This window comes from Chinchilla lanigera, unplaced genomic scaffold, assembly GCF_000276665.1.
Source record: "Chinchilla lanigera isolate Chin_1 unplaced genomic scaffold, ChiLan1.0 scaffold00131, whole genome shotgun sequence".
NCBI lineage: Eukaryota > Metazoa > Chordata > Mammalia > Rodentia > Chinchillidae > Chinchilla > Chinchilla lanigera.
This window is the reverse complement of record NW_004955532.1, coordinates 1288648-1296327: the sequence shown is the minus strand read 5'-3', so window position 1 is coordinate 1296327 and position 7680 is coordinate 1288648.

The following is a 7680-nucleotide window of genomic DNA, read 5'->3' as shown; positions in this document are numbered from 1 at the left end:
ATCAAGGGGGCTGGCCCTGATAGTTGTGGATTCACACACCTGTGTCAGGGGCAGAGGGTGAGAGCCTAGGGTGGATGGAATCAAGGGAAATCCATCATGAAAGAAGGGAATCTCATAGAAAACAGGGCATGTTGGCACATGCCTGTAATCCCAGCACTCCAGGAGGCTGAGCCAGGAGGACTGCGAGTTCTAATCCAGCCTATATCAAAAAATAAAAAGGACTGGAATGCCAGGGATTTAGCTCAGTGGCACAAGTGCCTGCCTGGCAAGCACAAGGTCCTGAGTTCAAAAAAAAAAAAAAAAGACTGGAGATATAGAGCAATAATAGAGCACAAGCTTAGCATACAAGAGGCTTTGGGTTCACTCTCCAGTACTGCAAAACATGGGGGAGGCCAGAAGCAAGCTGGGTATGCTGGCACACACCTGTGATCCCAGCACTCAGGAGGCTGAGGCAGGAGGATCACTGTCTGTTCAAGGCCAGCCTGCATAGTGAGGCCTCTTCTCAAAAAGAAAAAAAAAAAAAGCCAGAAGCTCTGCTCAGGTAAGCAAGGACTGAGTACTCCTCAGCCGGTACTGGTCTGGGAGCAGGGCAGCTCGAGGAAGGCCAGAGGTATGGAAGGTACCAGGTCCTGACCGAGGAGCTGGCTCCCAGCATGGAGGAGTTCGCTAGTGCTTGTGAGAACGTCCACACCAGACGTTTCCTGCACCTGTAGAGTGCTGGGCTGGAAGGCTGAGACCAGGGACCTCCCCAGGGGCCTTCCAGCTCCACCACTCCAGCTCTCCCCTTCCTGTGCGGATGAGTCCACAGGGAGCCCCGGGCCAGGGCTGGACTTTCCAAAATGACCAAACCCAAACCGCTTCCCCCAGGCTGTCTGCTGACTCATCCTTCTTACCCACTTCTTTCACATAGATTGTCTGGGGCTGCCAGGGAAGGGAAATTCTGAGCTCCCTGCACAGCTGATCCCGGGGAATACACCTCGGTGTCGCCTGCTTCCCTGAACTACACCTCTTTCTATACCCTCTCCTTCAAGAACACTTGAGATGGTTCCAATTTCAGTATTTCCCAAGAAACTGGACACACACACACACTCTTACCGTTCAGCTTTATAACTGTTCCTGGCTCTGATCTGCACCCACCCTGCTGCATTGTGAATCAGCAATTGAAAAAGGACATGTAAAGTCGGGCATGGTGGTACTGCCTGTAACCCCAGCACTGGGAAACCTGAACCAGAGGATCAAGGTTTAAGGCCACCCTGTGGTGTAGACACAGCTAGACCCCGTCTCAAAACAAAACACAATGAACAGGGGCCGGAGAGACGGCTCAGGGGCACAAGTGCCTGCCTGGCAAATGCAAGGTCCTGAGTCTGATTCCCGGTACTAAAAAAAACAACAGTGAACACAAGGACAAGTAGACCAGCGCTAGCCTGCCTGGGGATCTGGCCCTGGTAGACCTGGCCGAAGGCAGTGTTTGCTCTGGGAACACCCATGCTTAGGTCACAGACCTTCTGAGAAGGGGAGGGGCTGACTGTTACTCAACTAGGTTCAAAAACTTCTGAAAGGCTATTTTTGTTTGTTTTTTAAAACATCAAATCAGATACAGTTAGGTCAGACGCTGCTTGCACAATTAGCTCTTGATCAATTGACTCCTTTACTCTGTCTTCAGTGTAGTTCCTCAAACATTTTTTTTTTGTCTTGTTGAGATAGGGTCTCGCTATGCAGTTCAGGCTGGCCTTGAGCTCACCTTGTAGCCCAGGCTGGCCTCAAACTCACAGTGATCCCCCTGCCTCAGCCTCCAGAGTGCTGGGATTACAGGCGCCACCACACCTGGTTAACTTTTTTTTTCAAAACAGGATCTCACTAAGTAGCCCAGGCTGGCCTCAAATCTGTAGCAATCCTCCTGCCTCACCCTCCTGAGTGCTGGGATTACCAGTGTGTGTCACCACACCCAGCTTCAAACAACATTTAAAGCAAATTTATTTTCAGAGAAGAATGCTTTGTACTAAGCATTCCTGGTCTGATCAATTTAATAGCTCTTTTTAAATTTTAAATTCTGGATATTACTGAGATGAAAATACCGGCTAAAGATTTCCTCAAGAGCCAGGTGTGGTGACGCACTCCTGTAATCCCAGCGCTCAGGAGGCTGTGGCAGGAGGATCACCCTGAGACTGAGGCCAACAAGATCTTACTTCAAAAAAAAAAAAAAAAAAACTGACAAGATTTCCTCAAGAGAACACAGCACTGAGTTATAAAGAACTGGCCTTGGGGCTGAGGTTGTAGTTCAGTAATCCGGCTGAAGCCTGAGGCCCTGAGCTCCATTCTGAGCACTGAAAAAGAAAGAAAAGAAAGGAAAGGAAAGGTGATGGTCTCTCTCCTGTTACCTCAATCTTCTGTTGTTATTATTACAGTCACCGAATATGCTAGAAGAGCACATTTTCACATGCCTGCGCCGGCACTAAAACCCAACCAGCTGGCCAACCAAATTACAGGATGCCTGCCTCACCTTAGGCCCTGATGTACTGGGAGTGGGATGGTGAAAGAAATCCTTGTTTCAAACCTGAGGTGTTGCCAGGCTTGGTGGTGCACACATATAATCTCAGCACTTGGAAGGCTGAGACAGGAGGATCCCTTCTTGAGGCCAGCCTGGCTCAACAGAGAGTTCAAGCCCAGCCTGAACTGTTAAAAGAAATGATATAAGACCTCTGACTGATATAAAGGAAATATAACTCCCTACTTGTTACATGTCCAATATGCCAAGTTTGTATTCCCCAAAATTGAAGAATGAGGCATTGGGAGCATAGCTGAGCAGCACAGCACCTGCCTGGCGAGCACAAGGTCCTGAGTTTGATTCCTGATACCAAAAAATAAAAATATTGAAGAATGAATTCTGAGAAACATTGAAGGTTAAGAGTAGGAAATATACTGCGCACCCCAGTTCTAGCAAACACCAACTGATTTGACTAAAAATCTGATAAAGCAATGAAAGATTTGTCCCGCACTAAAAAAAAAAAAAAAAAATATTGCTGGGCATGGTGACTTGGTTGCAATCTCAGCACTAGCACTCGGGAGGCTGAGGCAGGAGGATTGTCACATGTTTGAGGCCAGCCTGGGCTACATAGTGAGTTCAGGGGCAGCCTGAACTACACAGTGAGACACTGTCTCAAAAAAAAACAATGATCAAGGTGGCCATGGTGCCACATCAGTCATCTTGGCACTTAGGAGGCTGAGGCAGGAGGACTGCCTAGTGTTTGACGCTAACTTGGGCTACAGTGAGTTCAAGGCTAACCTAGAAATCTTTTTTTTTTTTTTGGTACCAGAAATCGAACTCAGGACCCTGCGCTTTCCAGGCAGGTGCTTGTGCCACAGAGCTATATCTCTGGCCCAAGGCCAACCTTTTGCCATGCAAAAACCTATCTCTTTTTTTTTTTTTTTTTTTTTGTACTGGGAATCCAACTTATGACCTCAGGCAGCAAAAACCTATCTTAAAAAAAAAAAAAAAAAAGCAGGGTGTGGTGACACATGCCTGTAATTCCACCAGCTCTGGAGGCTGAAGCAGGAGGATCCTCTCTAGTTTGAGGCCAGCCTTGGCTATGTAATCAGTTCAAGAACAGCCTGGAAAATATTGTGAGACCCTGTCTCACCCTGCCCCCCACCCCAGTGAAATAAAAAGGACTGAGGATGTAAGCTCAGTGGTAGACACTTGGCTAGCACACACAAGCCCTCGTTCAATCCTTAATACCACACACACACACACACACAGGAAGACCAGATAGAAGATCATGAAACAGGCCCACTTGATCTAAACGCCTAGAGCCTGAGCAGTGCACAGGAACACACTGCCTGCCCCGGTGGAACCCATAGTTCTACAGATCATTTGGCTCACAGGGAGGCAAGTGGAGGGCTCTGAATCTCTTTCTTTTTTTTTTTTTTTTTTGGTTTATTTCCGGTTCTGGGAGTCGAACTCACGACCTTAGGCTTGCCAGGCAGGCACTTGTACCCGAGCTATATCCCCGGCCTCTGAATCTCTCTACAGTGGAAGCACCTACATGTGACTCAGTGTGTGTAAGCGTGAGCATATATGCTCATGTACACATGCAAACCTTTAGGCCAGGTCCGCTGAGCAACCTTGGCAGACCTCATGCTATACCTGCAAAGCCAGAGGAACGGTAAGCACCACTTTGCTCCCTACAGTAGCTGCTCAAGTCCCTTCCTAGCAGCATCTGTAGCACAACTTTCTGTGCTCTTGTCACACTTTTGTCATGCAACACACTATATAGACAGGGAAGTTAAATAGAAACTGCCAGGTGTGGTGGCCCACGCCTGTAATCCTAGCACTCGGGAGGCTGAGGCAGGCGGATCATTGCGAGTTCGAGACCAGCCTGGGCTACAAAGTGAGCTCAAGGCCAGCCTGAACTGCACAGCAAGACCCTGTCTCAAAAAAAAGACAAAAAAAATATAAATTAATAGAGGGGGCTGGGGATTTAGCTCAGTGGCACAGCGCCTGCCTGGCAAGCGTGAGGTCGTGAGTTCGATTCCTGGTACTATAAAAAAACAAACAAAAATATATATGTAAATAAACAGAAATTAATATACAGTCAGAGAGGGTCTGGGCTCTGAAGGAAACAGTGAAAACACAGATACTGTATCAGACTTGTGGCTGGAGGTGCATCTGAAGGCAAGACTACAAGATAAAGTCCCAGCTGGGCATGGTGGTGTATCCCTGTAATTCCAGCACTTGGGAGGCTGAGGCAGGAGGATCTTTGCAAGTTCCAGACCAGCCTGGGCTACAAAGTGAGCTCAAGGCCAGCCTGAACTGCATAGTGAGACTGTGTCTCAAAAAGACAAAAAAAAAAAAAGATTAAGTCCGCATGGCCAAACTTACATACTTCCCTACGGGATAAGCAGAGTTTGAGACTATTCTGTAATTGGTACCACCCAGTCCATTAAGTCCAGATATTTATCGAACACCAAGCCTGAACACCTGGCCAAAAGGTTCCTGTTTCAGAAGTCACAGATAAGTCAAGGTTAATGATGTCAGCCACATACCCTTGCTACTTGTGCAAACTCCTGAACTGGGCCAACATTAGTTAAGCGGCTGTACTTCTATTGGTGAATTATAGCTCCATCCACACTGAACTCACCTTGTGACTTTGCTGTATAGATCACCCCTGACAAAGACCCTTGGTGACAACCCACTGGGGACCCCTTCTGACTCTGAGGAGCCCTTTGTTAATAAACCTTTCCTACTCTTTTTTTCCCCCTGCATGTCTATTTTATTTCCAATAGAAAAATATCATCTGCATAAAATTTTGGTCCATTTTTTTCTCCTTTACCCATATCACTTGTTTGAATAATTTAATTTTACTCAAATAAAAGCATAATCCTATGTCTAACGAGAAATAAACATCCCACCTCGCTAAATTAATAGAATATAGCTGGGTGTGGTGGTGCACACCTGTAATCCCAGCACTAGGGAGGCTGAGGCAGGAGGATCGTTGTGAGCTCAAGGCTAGCCTGAACTGCATAGCGAGACCCTGTCTCAAAAAGAAAAAGCAAAGCAAAACAAACAAACAAACAAAAACAAAAACCAAACCAAAACAATAACAAAAAAAGAAAAGTTCCTGGCTTAAAAATATTTCCAGATTTTTATTTTTATAATTAGGTTTTATCCTCCTTTCCAGTAGTGCTGAGGACCTGCCCTACTTCCTTAAGACTGTCATAAATCGTAGAAGAAACTGCTAAAGAAAAAAGGGAACTAGATAACCTTTAACTGTAGGTTCTGAATTAATGTTGGCAACCAACTTTTTCCACGAATAACCATTTGATAGCATTTTCAGCAGTTTCCAAGAATTTCACAGAAGAGAGCTTGTCTTGCTTATCTCCCTAGCAGCGGAATCATCCCAAAGTGGGTCAAGCCCAGGCCTCATCTGTTTCCTACTGTCTTTTACTTATTTTTTAGTTTTAGAGCAGGGTGTGGTGGCGCACACCTGTGGTCCCAGCACTCGGGAGGCTGAGGCAGGAGGATCACTGCGAGGTCAAGACCAGCCTTGGCTAAAAGTGAGCTCTTAGTGAGCCTGAACTGCATACAGAGACCCTGTCTCAAAAAGACAAAAAAAAAAAAAAAAGGAATTGGGTGTGTTGTGTGCATGTACAAATTCTACACAAGGAATATTTATTTTTGTTTAGCTTTTTTTTTTTTGAGAACAGGGTTTTACTAGTTCGGGCTGGCCTTGCACTCACTATGTAGCCTAGGCCAGCTCTGAATTTGTGTTGATCCTCCTGCTTCAGCCTCCTAAGTGCTGGGATTATAGACATGCATCACCACAACCGGCTTTTCATTTTTTATTTTAATTTATTCACTTTTTTTTTGAGACTGAGTCACACTCTAGTTCAAGCTGGTCTTGAACTCACTATGTAGCTCAGGCTGGCCTCTAAATTAAGGTATTTACAAGATCCTTCTGCCTCAACTTCCCAAGTGCTAGGATTACAGGCATTTGTCCAGCTGGCTTTTATTTTTTTGTTTTTATTTATTTATTTATTTATTTAATTTGTCTTTTTGAGACAGGGTCTCGCTATGCAGTTCAGGCTGGCCTTGAGCTCACTTTGTAGCCCAGGCTGGTCTTGAACTTGCAACAATCCTCCTGCCTCAGCCTCCCGAATGCTGGGATTACAGGCGTGCGCCACCATGCCCCGCTGTTCACTCTTTATTTTTTTATTTTTTATTCTTTTTCCGGTACCGGGAATTGAACTCACAACCTTGCGCTTGCCAGGCAGGCACTTTGCCGCTGAGCTAAATCCCCAGCCCCCCGCCCCCTTTTTTTCCTTCCCGGTACCGGGAATCGAACTCAAGACCTCGTGCTTGCCAGGCAGGCGCTGTGTGCTCACTCTTTAGTGGCACTTACTACACCCCGCTTGGCACTAGTGATTTGTGTATTTCTTTTAGGTTGTCAGAGGACAGAAACACTTTTTTGTTAGTTTCCTCTGGGGACCCAACCTAGGGTCTCAAGTGCTGTAGCACTGAGTCACGTTCCTAGCCTCGGAAACTGAGTCTTACTTGCCTTATTTTCCTTTGAAAGTGGAAACTGCTAGATGGGTAGAGCCTCACCTCTGCTAGACCCCCGGCTGCCTCCCCGCTCTAGGCTGACCTTTCTGTCCAGGAGGAGGGCTGTGTGTTCAGGGTCGAGTGAAAATCCCAGTGTTCAGGGCACTGTATCTCGGTCCAGGAGCAAATCCAGATGCCTGTGTTTACTTAGCGTAAACGCATTCGCCAGGCTGCCCCGCAACCAGTGGCTCGGGTCCCCCTGCACGCTGGGCTGACTGTCTCAGGCCCAACCACCTGGGTCCGATCTGGAGGTTACTAGAGTACCCAGGTCGAGCCGCGAGCCCAGGTCCGTTTGTAGGCGCGCTGGGCGCTCTCCGATCTCCGTGGAGAGCTGCGGGGCAGGCGTCCGCGCTCACGTCTGGGCTGCAAAGGACCTGCCCAAGGCCTCCCGCTGCAAGTGGAAGGGCAAGGAGCGAGGGGCAGCGAAGCGAGCGCTGGGTCCTCGAGCCCAGCCGCGGCGCAGGCCCGGAGGGAGGGCCTCCCGCGGGGAGAGCCCTGCGATCGCGGGCGAGGTGGGCCCGGAGCCCTTCGCGCTGCCCCCCGGAGCAGCGGAGCGCTCACAGCCGGTCTGCACACAGCGG